This window comes from Lissotriton helveticus, chromosome 8 (genome assembly GCF_964261635.1).
Source record: "Lissotriton helveticus chromosome 8, aLisHel1.1, whole genome shotgun sequence".
In the NCBI taxonomy this organism is placed as follows: domain Eukaryota; kingdom Metazoa; phylum Chordata; class Amphibia; order Caudata; family Salamandridae; genus Lissotriton; species Lissotriton helveticus.
This window is the reverse complement of record NC_136069.1, coordinates 1,007,374,548-1,007,399,662: the sequence shown is the minus strand read 5'-3', so window position 1 is coordinate 1,007,399,662 and position 25,115 is coordinate 1,007,374,548.

The following is a 25,115-nucleotide window of genomic DNA, read 5'->3' as shown; positions in this document are numbered from 1 at the left end:
GCAATGGCTTCTTTAGTAGCTTCAGCTGGTGCTTCCCCACCACCTCCACCACATCCAAGGAAGAGTGGACCACCTGCTGAAGTTATAATTCAGCAAGAAGAGGAAGAAGAGGAACAGGACGAAGAGCACGAAGAGAGGCACTTTTTGCCTGAGGAGCCCAGGACGTCTCACCGGAAAGAAAACTTCATTTGGCAATTTTTTAAAATTCCCAAAGGTCAGAAAAAAGTAAATGCAAGATACGTAACTTGCCTTATATGTCAAGATAGACTGTCCAGAGGGACCGACAAAAAATACAGTTTCGGAAACTACACAATGCATCGCCATATGACTAGGTGGCATCCTAACAACTACAGTGCTGCACAGTTTCATAACGACCTAGATAATCTCCCTATTATGGCCAGAAGATCTGTTGTACCGGAAGTAACGGGACCAGAGGGCAGGGAGATGGTGCCAAATATACAAACGAGATTTCGTGAAGTAAAACAAGTCTGCGTACATTGCAGTGGATTCATTTGCTACGGAGAAAGTAGCATCACTCTGATCAACAGAGCTATTGACAATCATGCTCATGTTTGTCCGAAACGCCCCAAACAATAAATTCTTTTTTTTTTTTGTTGCTCCTGTTGAGCCCTTTACAATGAATCGTTTTCGTTGCCCCCTCCAAAAAAAAAACAAAAAAAATATAAAACTGTTCATAAAAATTCAAAAAAAGTAAAAAAATGTTCATAAAAAAAATAAAAAAAATATAAAACAACAAAAACAATAAAAAAAAGTTCTTTTCAGAACTACCTCCCCGGTATTAAAAAATTGGTACAATATTTGGAACTGTGCCAACCTCTATTTCTCTTAGTTCGCTTCCCAGTTCGCTCGCCGGTACGCGAACCGGAAGCGAACCAAAAAAACAGTAAGTATAAGGGAAGGAAACAGACAGTTATGTTAAAAGAAAGACAGCTATAGGGGAGTAAACTAGAGATACTATTACCCGTAATCCACTGCTGATGATGTCACATATTACATCATTCATGACATGCTCAGTATGTATGGAAAGGGGCAGATTTATATTAACTAGCACATCCCCAGAGATGCACCAGTTAACGTGCACCACTGCTCTACCACCCACAGTCTGCCGCATTCACAATCAGATAGGACAAAGCTGCATCAAAACCCTGCGCCTGCTTGAAGCAGGCATAGATCTTGACGCAGGTAGGCTGAAAGCTAAAGCAACAACTAAGTGTCGTGTGCAGAAGTTGCAAAAAAGGAAAAATGGCGTTTAAACCAGTAATGAGCCCATGCTAACTTAACACAGTGTAAAGATATCCAGGATCTACATCAGTTTGGGGTTCACGAACCTGGCAGGTAAAAGGCACTGAGGCTTTGCACCGTGCATATCTCATCCCAAATCATATGTTGTTTGTGAATGAAACAATTTCCCAGACCAAATGCTTTGGATTGGCTACTTCTAAAAAATTCAACACCCCTACTATCCCGGAGTTAGAGGAATATGATGGTTGGAGTAATTTTACTCGGTTGTCCATTAAAGATTTACAGGCCCTACGCCATAATTCTTCCTTTAACATTTCCAGTATAAATCCAAAAGGTTGGCTGCTTTGGCAACGTGCCTTATCCACGGTTTAATAACGCTGCCTTTTGCTTTATATAAGTTTTCAAATTGTATGAAATATATACCAATAGGTCGTTATGCACCTTTAGGTAGTGGTTTTCTTCATGAGGTCTGGTCGCTTCCATACACATACAGATGTTTCAAAGATGATCAAGAAGTTTATCTGAATGGAGAGGAATGCACTGAGACGCCAGATCATTCACTAATGTGTAGGCACATACAGTTACACGGTTCATGCAACAAACACCGACCAAATATGGCTTGCGTGTTGCAAGGCACGCCAGTTCCTGCTATCATCCCCACGTTCAAGTTGTTGGAAAATGGTAGTTATTTGATGCTCAATAATGAAGATTGTTCTGGGTTAATTAAAAGTATTCCTTTTATCGTAACAGTAAGTCAACGGGTTATTTGCTGCAGAAATGTTCTATTTCCTCCCACACATGAACATAGGGAGTTTTCAATCTGGCCACAAATACCAACCTTGGGAGCAGATTTCAACGGCATGGCAAGAATAAGAGCTCTTTTGTCTCAGAGAGAGGTGGCCTTGAGTTCGGCCCGTGAAACTTTCGTGCTTCACATAGCGAACACCCGCACAGAGGTGCAGACCCTTTTAAATACAGATTTGCCTTTCCATTTCAGCAAGATGGTTCGGACTATCTTTAACGCGTCCTCCACAAAGGGCCTGGCGCACTTTTTTAAAGTTGTTACCAGTGGTCTCGTGACTTCATTTGAGAAAATCTTTGGAGTCATCCCTGCTTTCTTTCATTCTATTTTTTCCACTGTGCTTGGTGGATTCCCATTTTTACTTGCATTACCAGCGGACGCTCTTGTGCTTTTTTACATTTTTAAATATGGATGTCCCTCCTGTGCAAGCTCCCGCCCTGCAGCTGCTGACGCTGTTCCGCAATCGCATGCTTGAATATTATGGCACAATGCCGTTGGCGATATTAAGCACGGCATATGGATTATCTTTTCGATTCTCCTACTTCACCTGTGTCCAGCCTGTATTTCACTGCCTGACCTGTGATTTCGATTGGGCCATTGATTTGTGTCTCTGCGGACCGGTTTCTCCTGACGTCGACTTTAATCAGCTGATGACTCCTATCATTACTCACGAGTTGGTTTGTCCTGGCGAAAGGATTATGGCTGTGGCATTGATGCATGGACTAAATTGTCCCTGGAATTTACTGGCGGCAACACAGTCTTTCTTGGAACAGAGCTTTCTTGAAAACCCACCGAGCTGTCCTCTGATGGTGATAGAAGATCCGGTGCTGGGAGAGCACGTATGTTCTTTTCCGCTTTTAAATTGGATGGCTGAACTCTTTTCGGATGAAGACGGTGACTTCCTATTGGAGGCTGTTGCAGCTTATTTTGCATACACAGTTATGTCATAGACCTTTTTCATGTTTGATATGCTGAGTACTAGCATTTCATTGACAATTCATTGACTTATTTGTCAAGTTTTTATTATTTAGCTTGCCTATTGGCTTAAGCCTCGATAAAGTAGTTGGCTGTTTTATTTTTCTTTAGCATTACATTTTCCTAGTTTTTAATGTTTTACCTTGCGGACCGTCCACATATAAAGTTGCAATCTGCTCTCATGAGATGCCACTTCTATTATCTTATTCAGTTCGTTTCCGGATCATGGGGAGGTGTCATCTAGATCCTGGATATCTTTACACCGTGTTAAGTTAGCATGGGCTCATTACCGGTTTAAACGCCATTTTTCCTTTTTTGCAACTTCTGCACACGACACTTAGTTGTTGCTTTAGCTTTCAACCTAGTAGTTCATCGTGGTTTACATGAGAATAATATGTTATTGCTCTACTATCTGCTTTGCTTGTTAAACTATATCTGTACAGCGACTGCTGAAGTTTCAAGAACAACACGATACAGAATTGTTATGAGGTCTGATCTCCACGACTTCATACTCATAACATAAGTGCAGCTTCTGCCAATTCTGGGCATGAGGCGGGTTTTATATTGCTTTGCCGAACACACATACACAACACTTGATGCGGTTCACATGAAGAGAGAGCTGGTGTATGCTGATGTGATTCCTTCAAATCTAAGACACTAAAGTATGGGCACGCCCTAAACCAACACAAAGAGACCTTCTTAGCAAATAATATAATATGTGTATTAGGGAGGGTCAGATATAAGCAGCCGCGGGCCGTGGAGGGAGTTACGGTGAGGCAGGGAGGCGGGGAGGGGGAGGGGCAGGGTGGAGCCCTCTCCACCCTGCCCCTCCCCCTCCCCGCCTCCCTGCCCCACCGTAACTCCCTCCACGGCCCACGGCTGCTTATAAGTGTTGCTAACTCTTATTCATTTACAGCATGTTAACATACTGTCACCATTCTCTTTTTATGTACTAGTTACTATGCTGGTAATTTTGCTACTGATAATATGTGTACTTGTATTATCTAAGATACTACGCCTGAGAAGACGGCATTAGTAAATAAACATTTCAAATACACATGTGTTCTTCTTAACTCCATGTTCTGGTTTCTAAGAAATATATAACGACCGACTGTTCATGAGTTCCACGTATCCTGAGGTACTATAAGTTCATATTCTGGATTGTCTAAACATTGAGAGTTTGTTATATCCAATGTGACACTGTACCTAGCTTGCTAAGGGGTTTTTGATTACTAAGGTGAGTTTTGAGGCACCCTAATTCGCCGAGGTTCCAATCCTCTGTCCACAGTTCTGTGTGAGAACAGAAACCCTGCGACAGGGGCACCCCTGAGCCTTGCTGGAGCTTCATCACACTTGCGATACAACTCCAGCAATGCGCCACCTTTACGGCACAGATACGTCACGCATCTGTGCTGTTTTTGCCCCATGATGCGCCGCATTGTAAATGCAGCACACCATAGGTGACGGAACAGCGGCACAGAATGACTAACACATCCCTGGTGATGCGCCAGTCATCATAAATCTATCCCTATGCTTCTTATCTTGTTAGAGATGAACCGCCATATGTATCATCAAAGTTTTTTGCATTTCCTAAATAGCGAACTTTAAGGAATAAATAGCGATTCTTTACCATTCCTAGTTTGCGATGAACTATTTGCTAATTACAAATTACCCATTCATTTCCATGCAGCAGGAGGCCCATAGGAATGAAGGTGCAATTTGCGATTAGCAATTACCTCATCGCAAATTACGAATTTTTCCGAGGGTGCAGGGGTGTCTCAAGAACACCCTGCTGCACCCCTGAAAAAGAAATTTGGGGGCATATGGCGCACATAAATTTTGAAAACATTCCTTTACCTCAAAAACGATTTTCAACTCATAATTTGAAAACACTGCACATGGGGAAATGACTTAAAATGTCCTTAAGACACATAAAAGCGTTTTTTGATTGCCTTTGCAGCATGTTTCAGTCACCTTTAACATGCCTATGTAACGCAAACATTCAAAATCTAAATTTGCCATGCACAGGTGGGAGCATATTTACAAGCAATTTGCTCCACAGACAAACTTCTTACATTGAAATGGGAAAAATAACATCAGAGACTCTCAATTACCTTATAAAGAAGCAGACACCATTATGTCCTTGTCATCAATATTAAAACCATTGCTTTTTCTCAAAAACGATTTACAAGTCATAATTTGAAAACACTCCACAGCTCCTATGCACATAAAAACCCTGTCAGTACTAATACTTCACATTTTCTCCAATTACAATTTCTCAAAGAAACAAAATCTATTTGTAAAACACTTGAGACAAAGCAACATTTGAAAAACACAACTTTCTTCATAATTTTCTCCTTAAAGCACACTATTTTCTATCTAAATTAAAGAAATCTTTTCTCACCTTAGCAAATACTTTGAGTTTCAAAACAGTCTCAGAAACACACCAATTTGTCTTCAGCAGAGCAAAAGGTATGCACTCCAGAGTCTGCAGCTATCAAAAGCACAGAAATGCTGTAATTCTTCACACATATCTCTCATGTCACCCAATCAAAACTCTTCCCTCACTTTTTTTCAAATCAAAACCCTTCCCCCCTCTGCCCCCTCTCTGCTTTTTCTGCATAGCAACCACCTCTTGCAAGACCTCTGGTGTTTCCAAGTTCACACAACAATGTTGCAATTGAACTCTGAACTCTCAGTGCACCTGCATATCCAGTGCAATCTTTCATTTAATGATTTTTTCTTCGCCACTCAAAATATATCTTTCAACGAACTCATCCATGCACCCTAACTTTCTGTTTTCAGCAGTCAAAATCCACCAATCACTCTTACTGCTTCATTAACACAGAAACTCCTCAGTTTTTTTCATTTTACACTCTCATTTTTTCAACTGCCATTTCATTGCCACACTTCATCTGACTGCAGGAGAACCTTCTCTCGCCATGTTTTCTGTCTGGATTGTTGGACATAGTTACATCTATTGGGAACAGAGGTACGCTGAAAACAGGAATTTACCTAACCTCAATTTACAAGATGTGGAAATTAAGTGGTTTGGCCACAGAGGATTAAAATGTCACCAATTGATACCATTGGTGAAAACCTTTATGCATTTGCCAAAACCTGACCTGTTAATTGTGCACTGTGGAGGTAATGATTTGGGCACTTTGACTGGGGTAGGTCTGGAAATGCTTTTAAAGGACACCTTTGAGCAATTGATGGCACTTTTTCCTCAGACTGCCTTGGTATATTCAAATATATGCCAAAGACAAAAATGGAGGTGGTCGAACCAATTTTGTCCACAAATTGAGAAATCGAGGAAGCATGTAAACAAATCTGTTTCAGCTTACATGAGAGACCATGGAATGGGCTCCCTGTACAACAATAACTTGCGTTACTACATGCAAGATATCTACAGAGGAGATGGAGTTCACTTCTCAGATGAGGGCAACAGAATTTTCACTCTGAATTTAAGACTGTGCATTGGTACCTACTTATAAGTACCTAAGTGGAAGGGTATACTCAGATGTGAGTCCCTTGCTCATTGCACCATCAGGATTCAAGCAAGCCGGGCCGAAGACGGCTGTAATGCCAGAAACCGGTCCCCGGAAGCTTGTTTCCTTTCCAGTGAAGAATTGGCTTGGTAGTTTGGTCTGCCCTGTTCCCATGATGCACTGGGCCAGGGACAGACTAATTTGCATATAGCCAGGTTCTGAACTGGGATGGTGCAGTGAGCTAAAAAACGGTGATGGATCAAGCCCTGATCTGTTGACTGGGTAGGAGTGCTCTGATTAACTCAGATACTCTGTCCATCACCACCCCCTTTTTGTAATTATTTTGGCCACCATGAGTGTGGAAGGGTATGCTCAGACATGAGTCCCTTGCTCATTGCACCATCAGGATTCAAGCAAGCCGGGCCGAAGACGGCTGTAATGCCAGAAACCGGTCCCCGGAAGCTTGTTTCCTTTCCAGTGAAGAATTGGCTTGGTAGTTTGGTCTGCCCTGTTCCCATGATGCACTGGGCCAGGGACAGACTAATTTGCATATAGCCAGGTTCTGAACTGGGATGGTGCAGTGAGCTAAAAAACGGTGATGGATCAAGCCCTGATCTGTTGACTGGGTAGGAGTGCTCTGATTAACTCAGATACTCTGTCCATCACCACCCCCTTTTTGTAATTATTAATTAGTATACAAATACGGGCCTATAACCACGTGGGTCGGCCACGGAGCAAACTGTAATCGTATATGATGAGGAGACATTTACACTTTAGAGGAACGTAACGGGCGGGCCATTAGGTTGCAAGAACTAACGTGTCTAACAGTTGCGGAATCGGTGGACGTACATTTTATAATTAAAATACGACAGGGCCAGTTACAATAAAATTATCTAGATATACATTTGAGGGCAAGTACCATGGGTGACGTTAATTCGAACTTTCAATAGTACAGTAATCAATAACACATCAAAACTTAATATCAATAGGAATGTCGAAATATTCAATCAATTCTCGTCCCCGCCCGCCATGTGCTTCAAAACTGCATACATATCTCTGATATCAAGATTGTGCAACCAGTACACAACAAGGAGTTACGAGTCCTAATTATTCCGGTGCCATTTTGGGCGAGGACGGGCAGGTCCAGGATATAGTCAAAATGTCTCCACCAACCTTCGACTATGATGATGTTCATATGCTGTATTTATTAGAGTAACACTCATCTATCCACATGAAATTAATTTGCCACAATCTAAACATGTCATTTTAATCTTTCCAAAGTTCTTCTGAATATTTGGGACCGTTTCCCTTGCCTCTGATGCTGTCAGTGCCACTTCTTTGGTGAATGTACTGGCAGGTCGGGGGTTGTCCTCCAAATCTCTCTTTTGTGCACCACTATAATTAATCGGTGCCACCTCTCCATATGACGATGCATGGTATAATTACCATAACTATATTTTTTTTCGGTTCCTCTGGAGAGTACATCGTGGCAGATGAGGCAGGTAACGTACCGGGCATTTACCTTTTTTGCATGTAGAGGAAAGGAAAAAAAATTCGAGCGTCCGAGTTCTAAGGTGTCCCAGGGCCATTTTAGTGGACCAGGCCCAAATCCAAAGAACAGGCCGCCATTTTGAGAGTCCTGTTGCAGCCGCCTGTCGCTGTAGCAGCAAGAGCGGGCGAAACTCAGCTAGACGGCGCTCCACTGCAGATGAAGTGCATCAACCTGGAGAGGCGGGAGAGGCTCGTTTGCGCCGCCTCCCCCCCCTTCGGGCACCCCACGCCGTCTTTCGGCGCAGCATTGTAGGATGGCCACACCAGTGCGGCAACTTGCTAGACACCACCTCGGTGCCATCCGGATCTCGGCGCCCCACTGCAGATGAAGTGCCTCCACATGGAGAAGCGGGAGAGGCTCATTTGCGCCGCCTCCCCCCCCCTTCGGGCACCCCACGTCGACTTTCGGCGCAGCATTGTAGGATGGCCACACCAGTGCGGCAACTTGCTGGACACCACCTCGGTGCCAATCGAATCTCAGCGCCTTGTGGTGTCTTCCATTCCGAAAATATTCTTGGCAGCATTTTAAAATGAAAGATAAACAGCCGTTTGTGGCCCTCACTACACCGTTCTCCTAGTGAGTCTCACATTGTTACATTTAGGAAGAATGTTGAAGAGTAGTATGTTGAAAATCTGAAGCCATTGTTCTACAAACTCTCAACCAGCCTTGGATGGAAAAATCCTGAAGAATGTACAAACTGAAAACCAGTTTTTGTCTGTATAGCATCAGCAGCAACGCTTGAGTCAGCTTTGTGTGAAGCCGCCATTTTGATTCATTCAATAGCGTCCCCCTGCACACATTCATGGACCTGGTCGTGTCTTCAGGTCAAACGGATTGTGGGACAAGATGCACAAAGGAAAAGGAAAAAAGTTCGACCGGACCCCGGGAGGCGGCCGCCTATGTCATGGGCGATCTTAGGCCACACCAGGGCAATAGTGAAGCTGCAGCAGGTGCAAATAAGCTTCAGACAGTGTTACAAGCGCTGCTCAGGACTCTCAACTATGACACCACCTTGGTGCCATCCGGATCTTGGCGCCTTGTGCTGCCTTCGGCCTATTCGCACATCGGTCCGCTACTGATGCCACCTCACAGGCCAACGGGGCACCCCACGCCGTCTTTCGGCGCAGCATTGTAGGATGGCCACACCAGTGCGGCAACTTGCTAGACACCACCTCGGTGCCATCCGGATCTCGGCACCCCACTGCAGATGAAGTGCCTCCACATGGAGGGAGAGACTCGTTTGCGCCGCCTCCCCCCGCTTCTCAGAACTCTCAACTATGACACCACCTCGGTGCCATCCGGATCTTGGCGCCTTGTGCTGGTTCTGGCTTATTCACACATCGGTCCGCAACTGACGCCACCTCTCAGGCCAACGGGGCGCCCCACGCCGACTTTCGGCGCAGCATTGTAGGATGGCCACACCAGTGCGGCAACTTGCTGGACACCACCTCGGTGCCATCCGGATCTTGGCGCGTTGTGCTGACTTTGGCCCTATTCGCACATCGGTCCGCTACTGACGCCACCTCACAGGCCAACGTGGTACCCCACGCCGACTTTCGGCGCAGCATTGTAGGATGGCCACACCAGTGCGGAAACTTGCTGGACACCACCTCGGTGCCATCCGTATCTTGGCGCGTTGTGCTGCCTTTGGCCCTATTCGCACATCGGTCCGCTACTGACGCCACCTCACAGGCCAACGTGGTACCCCACGCCGACTTTCGGCGCAGCATTGTAGGATGGCCACACCAGTGCGGCAACTTGCTGGACACCACCTCGGTGCCATCCGGATCTTGGCGCGTTGTGCTGCCTTCGGCCTCTTCGCACATCGGTCCGCCACTGACGCCGCCTCACGTGCCAACGGATTTTCTACGCTTTTTATAACCCTATGCTGCATAACAGGTCATGTGACTTGTTTATAAAACTTTTCATTGGTTCATTTTACTTTTGGTTTCCTAATGAGGAAGGCTTGATCATATGACCTAAAATAACACTTTTCATTGGATTAAAACATTTTTTTTTCCCAAACGATGAAAGCCCCACCTTGTTTCTGGCTGTTTCAGACTGAAGCTGGCGTCAGCATGAAAGCACCACCATCTCGTGGCTCCGTCGTGGTCATTCCGCGAGCAATCATGGCAGCCGCTCCCCACCGGAAACCTGCAGGAGTCGGGGGCCCCCAAGACTTTTGTTGAATCTTCAAGGCTGAGGGGACGCTTTCGAGAATGGGGTCCAAGACCTAGCAGACAAGCGTCCGAGTTCCAAGGTGTCCCAGGGCCATTTCAGTGGACCAGGCCCAAAAAGGAAAGAGCCTGCCGCCATTTTGAGAGTCCTGTGGCAGCCGCTTATCGCTGCACCGCAAGAGTGGGCGCAACTCAGCTGAATGGCGGATTTTGGCACAGTGTACCAAAAGCGGGCGGAATGGCAACTGAAACGGTAAAGGGGTGCCCCACTGCAGCAGACGAGCCTCCACCTGGGGAGGCCTGTTCACGCCGCCTCACCCCCCCCCACCGGGGCGCCCCACGCCGTTATTCGGAGCAGCATTGTAGGATACCAAAACCAGTGCGGCAACTTACTGGACATCACCTGGGTGCCATCCACATCTCAGCGCGTTCTGCTGCCTTGGGACTATTCGCACAACAGACCGCTACTGAAGAGGCCTCCCCCCGCACCCCCCGGGACGCCCCACGCCGTTTTTCGGAGCTGCATTGTAGGATACCAAAAACCAGTGCGGCACCCAGGTAACATCACCTGGGTGCCGTCCAGAACTCAGCACGTTGTGCTGCCTTGGGACTATTCGCACAAAACACAGCTACTGACCATTGTTGCTTCTTTTTTCTAAAACATGTTTAAATGTATTTACTGTTTTTGTTGCGTTGTATATATTTATAAGTTATTAAAGTTTTATAATCCTACTACTTTGTTGGAGTGCTATATATTTTTAATGTGACACATAATTGTAAAAACTTTGATGTACAAAGAGGCATCCCTGGAATCTTCCGCTTCAGGCTGGGTCCCCTCCCCAATCACAATACAGGATGGTTTTCAGATAGTAGGAACGCGTGTGGTGTGACAGATCTCATCGGGTGGGGGCCTTGATCTACTGTAACTCCTTTGAAGAGGGGTGATTCTTTACAGCTGGACCCATAAACTACATCTGCAGGGCTAGGTGATAGCCTGGGACCGGCCTGGACAATCGGACACATAGGAAGAGGAGTGTCAGAGGGTGCGGTAGTGAATAGGGCGAAAGGGAGGTGTCGGGCGGGCACAGGGTGTGATTCTCAAGGAAGAGCAGCGCAGATGGGGGGAGGTTTATTGCCCATGCATAAGACAGAGAGCGGGGGTGACCAGTGCCTGGGGGAGATGCTTGCGAGGGTGGGGAGCCATGCTAAGGATCCACAGCGTGCAGAGAGTGGGTCTGGTCAAGGCATCTAAAATGGCTGCCGTGCACGACAAAAGTGTGGCATTTGAAAAAAGGCAAGATGGCGCAGACAATGTTTTTCAACACTTCCTGATTTCCTTCGAATCGAACGTTAACAGACGTTATCTCTCCCACACTACCGGTCCCCCTGGGCTTAAACGCCGAGATGGTAGGGACTGCATCCCGTCGAGATAGGCCGAGACGTCACTCGGCAGAAAAAAAAAAAAAATCAAAAAAAGTCTATAAACATACAATAAGTTAAAAGTCAATCATTCTTGTTTCCTTGTAGTGCGCTCCCCAGACCGCTTCCCGGTTCGCGAACCGGGCGCACCCCACGAAAAAAAACGATTTTTTTTTCTTTTTTTTTTTGCCCCGCGGGGCCCTTTTAAAGCCTCCACATCAAACCTAGGGGGTCAGGGAGGATCTACTATGCCTCCTTATGGTCATTTGCCCCTTCGCTTTGGCCTCCTCTTGTCTCTCGATCCTACAGAGAGACAAGATGGCGGCCGCTACGGACTGTTTGGAATGTTTACAGACACCGGAGAGCCAATCAGCTTCGCTTCGCAAAGCTCCGTAACGCGAAAAGTACGCGAAACGGAGCGCTACCCGGGACGCTGTCACAGATATATATCTTTTTTTGAACGTTAATTTCTCAAAATCCACTGGAGCACATATATTGAGACCTAGCAAAGGCACATCGGGCTACCAGTCCCTACAATTTTGCCAAGTTTTGTGCAAATCCATTCAGCCGTTCGGGCTAAAAGTGAGGCCAACCGCCCTATGGAAATTAACATGGGAAAAACGCGTTTTGGGACCCCCCTTTTTTCTCGGCCCCCCCTTGACGAACCCCCCCCAAATTTTTAGGGGCTGCTCAGAAACAAACTGTTCCATTTTCCTGAAATTTCAGCCAATTCCGTCCACAAACGCCAAAGTTATTAGACATAGAATTTTCAAAAATCCCATAGAGAATTTGGAAAATTCTATGTCTAATAACTTTGGCGTTTGTGGACGGAATTGGCTGAAATTTTCAGGAAAATGGAACATTTTTTTTCTGAGCAGCCCCTGGAAATTTGGGGGGGGTTCGTCAAGGGGGGCCGAGAAAAAAGGGGGTCCCAAAACGCGTTTTTCCCATGTTAATTTCCATAGGGCGGTTGGCCTCACTTTTAGCCCGAACGGCTGAATGGATTTGCACAAAACTTGGCAAAATTGTAGGGACTGTTAGCTCGATGTGCCTTTGCTAGGTCTCAATATATGTGCTCCAGTGGATTTTGATAAATTAACGTTCAAAAAAATATATATATCTGTAACAGCGCTCCGGGTAGCGCCCCGGTTCGCGTACCTGATGCGTAACGGAACTTCGCGAAGCGAAGCTGATTGGGTCTCCGGTGTCTGTCAACATTCTAAACAGTCCGGAGCGGCCGTCATCTTGTCTCTCGGTAGGATCGAGTGACAAGAGGAGGCAAAAACAAAGGGGGAAATGATCATAAGGGGGCATAGTAGATTCTCCCTGACCCCCTAGGTTTGATGTTGAGGCTTTAAAAGGGCCCCGCGGGGCAAAAAAATTTTTTTCGTTTTTTTTGCGTGGGGAGCGCCCGGTACGCGCACCGGGAAGCGGTCCGGGGAGCGTAATATGGGGAAAAAAGAATGATAGACTTTTTAAATATTGTATGTTTATTGATTGTTCGTTTTGTTGTTTTTTTTTTGTTTTTTTTTATTTAAGTAGCAATATGTAGGTACCAATGCAGAGTGAAAAAATTAATATACACCGTCTCCTTTGTAGATATCTTGCATGTTGTTTCAGAAGTTATTGTGGAATATGGAATTCATACCATAGTGTGTCAGGAAAGCAGAAACAATATGGAGGCCGGATATGATAAAGAGATGTTAAATACACATTGGAGATAATATAGTTGGAGAAATGAAGTAACTATGAGCAAAATTTCTATGTAACATAAAAAATTTGCACAGTATACTATAAGTCTGACTTTACATTATAATCAATTTGGTACTAGTTTATGAATTACATATAAAAATGATTAAAGACTCGAACCATTTTTGATTATTAAATATAAATTTTTTTTTCTGATTCTTTTTCAATATTTAATAGAACGTCTAACATTTGACTGTCTGAAATGTCTTCTTTTTGACTGAATATAACTTCCAACATTTGACCGTCCTCATATTGAAGTAACAAATCCACAGATTCTACACATTGTAGAAGTTCATGGTCCCGTGATTCATCCATGAATTCCAAGTCAATGGGTTCAATGATTTCCTCATTGTTCATCTCTAGGACAATTTCAAAGGAAACGTTCTGTTCTCCTTCCATTTTTGTGCTGAAATTTGCATAAAAAATAAATATATCAGTAGAGATAGGGCACTGTTGGGTTTAAGTTCAGACAGGTACTTGTGAGTTTATAACAGAGAAGTTATCTATGGGCACTGTATGGTTTCAGGCGTGAAGTAGTACTATTAAAAAGTGCCTGTGAAAAAGCCGAAGTAAATTCATAATTATAACACAGAAACGTAAATTAATCCATAATTATAATAAACAAGCCTTTCTCAATGTCTAACTCTTACTGAGGGATAGTATATAACTATCTGAAAATGTTTTCCCAAATTAATTTAAAGTGCATAACATAGTTCTCCTGTCAAATTTATAAAAAAACATCTTACCTTTTAAAAACAAGTTTAAGTTGTCAGTGAAAATGCTCTTGCAATGTACTTCAGGAAGTAGTAGTCAAAATGGCTGTGTTTCTCTCTCTTTCTTTATATATATTCAGGTACATAACCAATCAAATGTCAGGTAAAAAAAGTAGAAAATGAAAGTAACATTTTAATTGGTTGTCAATTCCAATACTTCAGATGTGTTTTGTGAAGTAATTTACCTCAGGGTATTTAGAGAGGTTTACAGGCTAAATGGCTAAATGGAATTCCAACCAAATTTGTGAAAATGGTAGGGATTGGTATGTAGTATGAGCTAATCTATATTTGGTGAAAGTGTCTCCAGTCGTTTTTCTGTAAATTACTTTCCCACCTTTTTTAAGCGAGCGCTTCCCAGTGCGCGCCCCGGTACGCGAACCGGTAGCGTTACGGGAGTCCTCCATTTTGTGTTTCGGTAGAATTGAGATACAAGATGGAGGGCAAATAATGTTCAGAATGGGTAGAAGGGGACACGGTAGACGTATCCTGACCCCCTAGGTTTTCTGAGGGTGGCTGAGGAGGCCCATATGTGCGAAAAAAACCCTTTTTTTTTTTAAATTTTCGCGCGGTTAGCGTCCGGTGCGCGTACCGGGTAGCGCTCCGGAAAGCGTAAATTGTGAAAATTTGTAAAAAAAAGTTACATTTAAAATTTGTTTAGAGTGATCATAGTTAGGGTAGCTCTGAGAAGAGCTTTTGGGTCTGTGGTAGATTTAGATACTTATAAGTAGGTACCAATACATAGTCTTAAATTCAGGATGAAAACTCTGTTCCCCTCATCTGAGAAGTGAACTCCATCTCCTCTGTAGATATCTTGCATGTAGTAACGCAAGTTATTGTTGTACATGGAGCCCATTCCATGGTCTCTCATGTAAGCTGAAACAGACTTATTTACATGCTTCCTCGATTTCTCAATTTGTGGACAAAATTGGTTCGACCACCTCCATTTCTGTCTTTGGCATATATTTGAATATACCAAGGCAGTTTGAGGAAAAAGTGCCATGAATTGGTCAAAGGTATCCTTTAAAAGCATTTCCAGACCTACCCCAGTCAAAGTGCCCAAGTCATTTCCTCCACAGTGCACAATTAACAGGTCAGGTTTTGGCAAATGCAAAAAGGTTTTCACCAATGGTATCAATTGGTGACATCTTAATCCTCTGTGGCCAATCCACTTGATTTCCACATTTTGTAAATTGAGATTGTGTACATTTCTGTTATCAGCATACCTTTGAGCCCAGTGGATGTAACTATGTCCAATAATCCAGACAGAAAACATGGTGGGAGGATGTTCTGCTGCAGTCAGATGAAGTGTGGGAATGAAATGGCAGTTGAAACAGTAGGAGTTTGTAATGAAAAAAACTGTGGAGTTTCTGTGCTAATGAATCTGTAGCAGTGATTGGTGGATTTTGATTGCTGAAAACAGAAAGTTAGGGTGCATGGATGAGTTCTTTGAAAGATGTAATTTGAATGGTCAAGAAAAAATCATTTTATGAAAGATTGCACTGGATACGCAGGTGAACTGAGAGTTCAATTGAAACATTGTTGTGTGAACTTGTAAACATCAGAGGTCTTTCAGGAGGTGGTTGCTATGGAAAAAAGGCAGAAAGGGCAGAAGGGGGAAGGGTGTTGATTTGAAAAAAGTGAGGGAAGAGTTTTGATTGGGTGATATGAGAGATATGTGTGATGAATTACAGCATTTCTGTGCTTTTTTTGGCTGCAGCCTCTGGAGTGCATATCCTTTGCTCTTCTGAAGACAAATTGGTGTGTGTCTGAGACTGTTTTGAAACTCAAAAAGTATTTGCTAAGGTGAGAAAAGATTCATTTAATTTAAATAGAGAATAGTATGCCTTAAGGGGAAAATTATGAAGAAAGTTGTGTATTTAAAATGTTGCTTTGTGTCAAGTGTATTACAAATAGATTTTGTTTCTTTGAGTTACATAGCCATGTTACATAGCCATGTTAAAAGTGACGCAAAAATGGTGCAAGGGCCTTAAAAAAACGCTTTCATGTGTCTTAGGGCATTTTAAGTCACTTCCCCATGAATGTAGGTATATAATTACTTTACATGATGTGTTTAAAAACGTTTTTTGAAATCAATTAGGTTTCTTGATATGTACTGCTAGAGTTTCATAGGTTGCTTGGGGCATATTTACAAGGCCTTTGAGTTCCTTTGATGTTATTTTTCCCATTTTAATTTAAGACATTTCCTTGTGGTGCAAGGTACTTGTAAATACGCCCCCATGTGTGCTTGGCAAATTTAGATTTTGATTCTTTGAGTTACATAGCCATGTTAAAAGTGACGCAAAAATGGTGCAAGGGCCTTAAAAAAACGCTTTCATGTGTCTTAGGGCATTTTAAGTCACTTCCCCATGAATGTAGGTATATAATTGCTTTACATGATGTGTTTAAAAACGTTTTTTGAAATCAATTAGGTTTCTTGATATGTACTGCTAGAGTTTCATAGGTTGCTTGGGGCATATTTACAAGGCCTTTGAGTCTCTCTGATGTTATTTTTCCCATTTTAATTTAAGACATTTCCCCGTGGTGCAAGGTCCTTGTAAATACGCCCCCATGTGTGCTTGGCAAATTTAGATTTTGATTCTTTGAGTTACATAGCCATATTAAAAGTGACGCAAAAATGGTGCAAGGGCCTTAAAAAAACGCTTTCATGTGTCTTAGGGCATTTTAAGTCACTTCCCCATGAATGTACTTATATAATTGATTTACATGATATGTTTAAAAACGTTTTTTGAAATCAATTAGGTTTCTTGATATGTACTGCTAGAGTTTCATAGGTTGCTTGGGGTATATTTACAAGGCCTTTGAGTCCCTTTGATGTTATTTTTCCCATTTTAATTTAAGACATTTCCCCGTGGTGCAAGGTCCTTGTAAATACGCCCCCATGTGTGCTTGGCAAATTTAGATTTTGATTCTTTGAGTTACATAGCCATGTTAAAAGTGATGCTAAAATGGTGCAAGGGCCTTAAAAAAACGCTTTCATGTGTCTTAGAGTATTTTAAGTCACTTCCCCATGAATGTAGGTATATAATTGTTTTACATGATGTGTTTAAAAACGTTTTTTGAAATCAATTAGGTTTCTTGATATGTACTGCTAGAGTTTCATAGGTTGCTTGGGGCATATGTACAAGGCCTTTGACTCCCTTTGATGTAATTTCCCCATTTTAATTTAAGTCATTTCCCCGTGGTGCAAGGTCCTTGTAAATACGCCCCCATGTGTGCTTGGCTAATTTAAGTACTGATAGGGTGTGCTTCTACATAGGACATGTGTTGTGTTTTCAAATTATGACCAGAAAATCGTTTTTTTTTTAAAAAAAACACTTTTCACATTTATGAGAAGGTCATATTGGTGTCTGCTTCTTTAAATAAATATTGAACTGAGAAATATTAAACTGAGGCTTCTGTAAGTGTCAAGGGAGGTGAGTAATGTACATTGCTCTGTTGTATACAGTCCTCATCTTCTGCGAAATCTTGGATATGCTAGACTACATCTGCACAATGAGATAACTAAGCTGAGGAAACACAGGTGATGTGATTGTGAATTGAGCAAAAATATTTGCACGTTTTTCAATTACATCACCTGTGTTTCCTAACATTACGAATCACATTGTGCAGATGAGGTTTAGGCCTGTCCAGGAAGATAGAGGAGGTCTGGCCTTTGTTCAAGAGTGCAATGGACACGACTCACTTCATTGGTAGGCCTGCACATGTATTATCTCCTCTGTACTCTTCAATAAGCCTAAATTTCATCTGCAACCCTGAGTAGGCCTCACCTCAAACAAACCTCTGGATAGGCCACACCTTATCGTCATCTTGAATCAATCATTTAAAATGTTAGGGGCAGATTTATGATGGCCATGCGCCTCTTTTGTGCCGCTGTTGCGTCACTTTTGTGACGCAGCAGCAGTGCAAAAGATGCACCATGTTGCAAGATAGGCCTCACTTCATCTGCAACAAGATACCGTCAGTTTAAACTGTATACATTTAGGACTGTGTAGGGGGCATGGAGAAGATGAGCAAAAGATGCGCTATGTTGCGACATATTTACAACTTGATGCATCTAGGCAGATGTGTCATGCTGTAAAGTCCTGTGCCACATGAAACCTGCGTCAGGTTTCATGTGGGCGTTTTGTTGCAGGGTGGGTATTCACTTGCATGAAAGCCGTGTAAAACTAACACAGTAAAATTAAGAAGATTTTACTGAGTCAGCTTTATGGCATTGCTGAATCAAATCCTTACGCCTGTTTGAAACAGGCATAAGGAGTGATGCACCATGCAATGTGTGGCTTGCCCCTGTGCATTGCAGTAGATATGTTGCGCTTATGACGTGATTCCTGCAATGCGCCGTTTTTGTGGAACAGATGTGTGACGCATCTGTGCTGTTTTTGCTCAATGGTGCTCTGCATTGTAAATGCGGCACATCATGGGTGGCAGAGCAGTGGCGTACGTTAACTGGTGCATCCCTGGGGATGCGCCAGTTAACATAAATCTGCTCCTTTAAATTTAAGTATTAGCAGGGGACACAGTGTTGGTGAGGCTTATCCAAGGTTAAGAAGAGATGAGTCCTGTTCACTGAAAATTTGGACATAGGCCTCAACTCCTCAGCATCGCTGGACATGGTTAAATAATATCTGCAAAATGTTACTCTTGTTAAACAATTTTACTATTATAGTCTCTGAGATTTGTCTCTTACTCTGCAACATCTCATTGTTGTTCTCTTTTTTTTAAGATAACGACAACATCAAGCATGAGTGATAATGAGCAATCTGTTGATCTCGATCTTATCATTGAACTTGTCATTGAAACATCAGTGGAAGTAGATCCCTTGGATGATTTATATCCTGTGGATGATCAAGAATATGATGAGGATGCTGATTTGTCAGAATTGTATGGGCAGCTGACCTGCACGAGCCTATTAACCTATAAAGACTTTTAAAAATAAATGTAAGTTACTCGAAATGAAAAGTAACCATGTAAACCGTTTCATTTAAAATTAAATACAACTTCAAAAACAGCTTGTGTGAAGTGTCTTTAATAAAATACTGAAATATGCTAATAAAATTAGTTCAGATTCACATATAAAAGAGCACAGGTCAAATGTAGAAGCATTCCATTTCTTTGCTACTATTTGTGAGTTTTAAATTTGCTAATGCACTAAAAAGTATTGTATGTAGAATTGACAACTAGTATGTTAATTTTTTGACCACTGTTATTGATTTACTGTTTGGTAATAGTGGTTAATAACATTTTTTATTATATTTTACCACAGATTCAACTGCAGATTATTTCAAAACTACAATATGCCATCTAAAGAAAGAAGCCGAAAGGCTACAAAACGTCAAAGACAGCAGATTACTAAATGCTTGCAGCAGTCCTCTACAATAAAAACTCGTCAAGTCACCAAGAAAGCTTCGGGTAAGAGAACGAAATCATTCCTAAGAAACATTTGTAGAAAAAAAAGTATAACTACAGAACATGTTTTAGTCCAGAAAAAGAGAGCCAATTTAAACGGAAAGGAAAGGCCAATCAAAAATGTTACTGCTAGAGCAGGAGATAACTCTGTGCATGGTAGTATAAGGAAAAATCAGTTTAGGGACATTCGTAGACGAATGTTCCGCAACAGGATAATTGGTAATTTGTTAAAAAATATTAAGAAAGGTCAACAGAAAGTGGTTTTCTATAGGAGAAAAAAAAAGTTGAGAAAATTATTGATAAGGCATTCGAAATTAAGCGAAAGGTATTTATTTTGATAATCAATAGAATTAGGAAACTAAACAAGGCAATTTATGATTTCAAAACAAATAGTAGATGGAAGAGAACAGTTAATCGTAGTAATTTTTGTGAAGTTTTTTCAGGAGAATGGATGCATAGTTCAAGTTGTGAGGCATTTTTTAATGAGGAGAGTTATTTCCAGGATAAGGATTTGGTGCATGCAGTTGACACCAGTGGTCGAGCTTATGAGGTGAAAGATGGTTGTCCAGTTGAAAAAGAAAAACTTGTGACAACAGAGGCAGAAGAGGTGTTAGGTAATGAGGTTTTAGGAAGACGTCCTAAGGGACCAGTGTATACCTGGAAGTGTAGTAGTATTTGCAGTGTGCGACAGGATTCCATCAATTTGCTTTGTGATTTTGTACGGTCATTTAATAAGAAAAGTTTAAAACAGAAAATGAAGTTGTTGCAAGAATTAGATCCTTGCAGAGTGAGAGAAGTGACAGGTTTGCATGGTCATTCACTGGCTTGTCTTTCCAGGAGAGTATGCCAGAGTGTTTTTCATCATTTCAGGATGCTAGCAGTGCATCATAATAAAGTGAGGAAATTAGTTAGAATGTTGTATTATGCTAAGAGTCCAGCAATTATGCTTAAACAATTATGCACTGCTCTTTTGCATGGTTCAGAAGTAGATGTGAAGAATATTTGTGCAGAAATTGAGTTTTGTTACTTTGCAAGTAAAAAGGAGAATGTTGAAATTGACCTAGAAGAAGAAGGTAATGTGGAAGATAGTGTACAGGTTTCCAGTACAGATAATTTTCATAAGGAAATTGCCACGTTTCAGGTGAAATCAAGTGAGAGGCCTAATTTCACTTGTGTGTGTTGTCGACGCACTTATTATAAGAATCAGACTAAGTTAGTGGATTTATATGCGAAAAGTGAAAGGGAAAATAATAGTGAATGGAAGGATTTCGCAACATACTTGATGGTATAAAATTGTTTTGATTTGGGATCGGATCAACGTGTGTGTACTTATTGTTGTAACAAATTAAATCAAAACCAGATGCCTGCTAGAGGGGTTCATAATAATCTGGAATTGGTTGAGATTCCTTCTGAATTGAAGGATTTAAATACTTATGAATCTATTTTGATTCAAAGTGTCCATCCCTTTCAGGCTATTGTACGAATGGAGCCAAAGACAGGGAAATTGCCTCCATCAGATTTACAGAGAGGATTAAAGGGAAGAGTTGTTTATTTGCCTCTAGATTTGAAGAAAAACATTAATACAATTGGAGTAGAGAAAGTGGAAGAGGAACCTCTGGTTATCTTAGTTAATGGGGTTACGACAAAGAGTAAGAAAATATGGCAAGATTTAGTGGATGTTAGGAAAGTCAAAAAGGCAACATTGTATTTGAAGAAAAAAAATAAGTACTATAAGAATGTATATGTTGCAGAAGAGGAAGTAAGTGAATAAGAGGATAGCGATTTGTGTGCTGGTCAAATTGAGAAAGTAGAAGCCTCTAAAAATGAAGGAATATGTGAACATTATAGTGTTCATCCTTTGCATTCCAAGGAAGTCATGGGGAATGCTATTGAGTTGTTTCAAATGAAACAAGCCAAAGGGAGTCCTATTAGTGTTTGGGAGGAAAGTTTGGAAGCTTGGTGTTTCCCACAGCTATTTCCAACAGGTGAAGGAGGAAGATATGATGAGCGACCTGATCAAATTCCTGCTTCTGAATACCGTACTTTACGATTGTATGCAGAAGATCCTAGGTTTCGTCAATGCATTCCCTATTTGTTTCATCTCCTGTTTGAAAGCGATCTGTCTGGACTGTCATATGCAGTGAACCACATCTTGAAAAGTGGTGTACAGATGCAAAATATCTCGACAAGGGACTGTATGGATAAAGTCAATGTGCAAGACAGTATTTTGGATTCTCACCTGATTAAACTCATGGCGTGTCAGCGTGGTACTAATGAGTACTGGTACCGTCGTCATGGTGATTTAAAATGTATGCTGAGGAACTTAGGAACTCCCACATGGTTCCTCACTCTCAGCTGTGCCGAGTATGGCTGGGAAGACTTACTTGAATTTCTACGAGAGGCAAATGGAAACATTGAAAATATCGAATTCAAGACACCCGGAGAACTGTGCTCTTTGGATCCAGTGAATGTATGCAGGTACTTCAATCATAGATTTGAAGCTATGATGTCTTTCATTATGAACAAGAAAAATCCACCTCTTGGAGAGGTGTTGCATTTCTTCTGGAGAAAGGAGTACCAAGCAAGAGGTGCTCCTCATATACATATGCTGCTGTGGATAAAAGATGCACCCAAATTTGGAACCGATCCAGATGACTAAGTGATGAGTTTCATAGAACAGTATTCTACATGTGCTGTTCCAAAGGCAAAGGAAGACAAAAGCCTAAGAGAACAAGTTTTACGCTTCCAAAGCCATCGTTGCGGAAAGTACTGTCGTCGTGAATTCAGAAACAAGGACAAGTTCTACACAAAATGTCGTTTCGCCTTTCCACGACCGGTGATTTCTAAAGGAAGAGTGAACAGTTTGATGTCTTCGCTGCGACATAATGTGATGTAGAAATCACCCAAAAATACATACAATTTGAAAAGGAACAAAGAGTCCAAGTACATCAACGACTACAACCCAGTGATTTTGTCCATGTGGAATGCTAACATGGATATACAGTTTGTGGCTGATAACTGTATGGCTGTGGCTCGGTATGTGACATCTTACATCACCAAAAAAGAAAAGACAGAATTGAAGGATATGTGGGAGGACATTTCCCATGAAAAGAGCCTCAGTAAGAAGTTGTACAGTTTCAGTCTGAAGATGTTGTCGCATCGAGAAATCGGAGCTTACGAACGTTCTGACCGGTTGTCTTCAGCAAGTCTCTATGCCAAATCCAGGAGTATCATTTGGGCGAGTCTTGGTCTTGCTGCAACGCGTAATCGAGTTCTGAAACCTGTACGGGAAATTGAGTATTTGGCGGAAAAGGAGCCAAACAGTACAGATATTTTGAAGGACAACATGTTGGATACATATTATCCAAATAGAAGCAGTCACCTCGAGAATGTTTGTCTGTATGAGGTTCTACAAAATTACATATTCAAGAGGAACATCAAAGAAGATATTGATAAAGGAGTGTATGCTGTAATTGGAAGTGAGGGATGTCTGGTCAAGCAAAGAAAATGCCAATTGGTAAATCATCGAAAATTGAGCTGCGAATCTCCTGAAAGAAAAGAGTTTTTCTATTTAGCACTTTTGCAACTTTTCAAGCCTTGGCGTGCAGAAGAGGAACTGCTTGGAGATTTCTTCTGTTACGAAGACTCTTTCAATGCCGCCAAGGAGACTATAGAATGTCCTGTTTTTCCCAAATATCTAGAAATGTTGAATGCGGAAATCGAGCAGGAAGCAATGATTGCAGCCGAGATTGCTAGAGACAGTTCTCAGGACAGTCAGAGTTCTGTTTCATTGAGTCAGGATCCACTAGGAGGACCAGTTATCGAAAATGAAGCTGCCACTGCCATGATTGAAGTGGAAAGAGCCATGGCACATGCTCAGGAGGATGCGGTTAACTTAGAAGACTTGGAAAGACAACTCAACGTTGAGCAGAGGAAAATATATGACGAAGTTACCAACCAAATTGATCATGGATTAAGTCATGAGAAGAAAGAGTGCTCATGTACGTCGTTGAAGCCTGTCCGACTGTACGTGAGTGGAGAAGCGGGAACTGGAAAACGTTTCCTCATTAAAACAATTTCATGTTATTTGCAGAAAAGGACTGAGTCATCGCTGTCTTGTGTTGTTACCGCTCCAACTGGACTGGCAGCACATAACATTAAAGGTATTACTTTGCATCGTCTACTGATGCTGCCAGTGGAGCATGATAACAAATTACAATACCACAAGTTATCTGGAGATACTTGTTGTGAAGTTTCAAGAGTCTTGAGGAAAATGAAACTTCTTATCATTGACGAAGTAAGCATGGTTTCCAATGTCATGCTTGCCTTTGTGCATTTGAGAATGCAAGAAGTTCTCAAAACAGAGTATGATGTGTTATTTGGTGGCAAACACATCATTGTTTTCGGTGATCTTCTGCAGCTGACACCAGTGAAAGGACAACCAGTTTTTAAACTACTTACGCATGAAGATACCAGGAAGTGCCTAGGGAGCATTGGCAACGTCAATATATGGTTAAACTTCAATTATGCTGAACTGCGTGAAAATATGCGTCATGCGAAGGATGAAGATTATAAGAATATTCTACAAGATGTTAGAATCGGAAAAGTGACCGAGCATGGGAAAGAAGCTTTACATGCACGATTACTGTCAAATTTGTATCCAGAAGAAGACGTTGTGCCTGAGAATATTTTTCGGAAAATTACTGAGAAGAAATCTGGAATATGTTTGATGCCAAATCTTGCAGAATGTGCCATCTTCAACAACAAAATGTTGCATTTAGAAAACCAGGAGATTGTGAAAATGGAAGCTATTGTCAGAGTAGAGCATATGGGAGCAACAATTATTTTGTCTGAGAATTTGAAATCAAAATTGGATTCATTAGAGAAGACTATATCTAAAACTGCAGGTTTTGAAAAGACTCTGAATGTGTGCTTAAATTGCCGTATAATTTTAAGAAGGAATTTACATGTTGAAAGAGGTCTGGTAAATGGATCAATGGGTAATGTTGTTGATTTTGAGAAATACAGAAATAGAGATGGAATTGAATTTTTAAAAATTAAATTTGATGGCATTGAGGAAGTACATCTAATTGGTCGTTGCTCTGCTAGGTTTTTGCTTGTAAAAGACTTATATGTTCGCCATAAGCAGTTTCCTGTTTGCTTGGCATATGCGGTGACAATCCATAAATTGCAAGGTTTAAGTGTAGACAGTGCATTGGTGAATATTGGCAGTTCTGTGTTCAAGGAGGGTATGGCATATGTGGCATTGTCACGAGTCAGAAGTTTATCGGGATTGTACTTGATTGAGTGTGACGTCACAAACATTTGTGCGGATCTAGAGTATGTTAAGGAATACAATAGGTTAAGAAGAGAGTATGCGCCACATTTGCCTCAATATCCTTTGTTTGAGAAACGTGTGGTAGGCCGGAAACGAAGAAATGTGACCAATAGTAGGGAGGTTGTAGCAAAACGACGAAAAGTCGATGA